Here is a 436-nt window from a genome sequence, read left to right as displayed (position 1 = left end):
GGGGGTGTCTGGTAGTCGACCTGCCGGGCCACGCAACGAGGTACCCTAACCCTACCGGCGTGGTTGCGGCCTGGAGCGAAATTGGAAGAGGGGTGAGGGGCAGGCGGATTGTGGTGGTGCTGAGGTATAGGGGATGTAGTGTTGGTCGGCGGTATCTGGGAGGGGGGGAGGGGGTAGCAGAGACTGGAGGAGAGTGAGCGAGGGGTACAATCGGGTACGCACACTACTTGCGGCGTGTGGCGTTGACGCGGCGAGCCTGCAGGCTGCGGTGAGCGCGGGCAGCCCCCGCAACCCCATTAGCACGCCCTCAGGGGGCTCCCATTACCCAATTCTTTCATACCGGGCCGCTCCATGCCGCCCCGCTGCCGCGCTACGCGAGTAATGTGCCGCTTGTGACCCCGCGAGCCGGCGTGGATCGTCTTTCAGTGTCCACCGT

This window comes from Frankliniella occidentalis, unplaced genomic scaffold, assembly GCF_000697945.3.
Source record: "Frankliniella occidentalis isolate FOCC.00 unplaced genomic scaffold, Focc_3.1 Scaffold1064, whole genome shotgun sequence".
Taxonomy (NCBI): Eukaryota; Metazoa; Arthropoda; class Insecta; order Thysanoptera; family Thripidae; genus Frankliniella; species Frankliniella occidentalis.
This window is presented reverse-complemented; position numbering follows the sequence as displayed.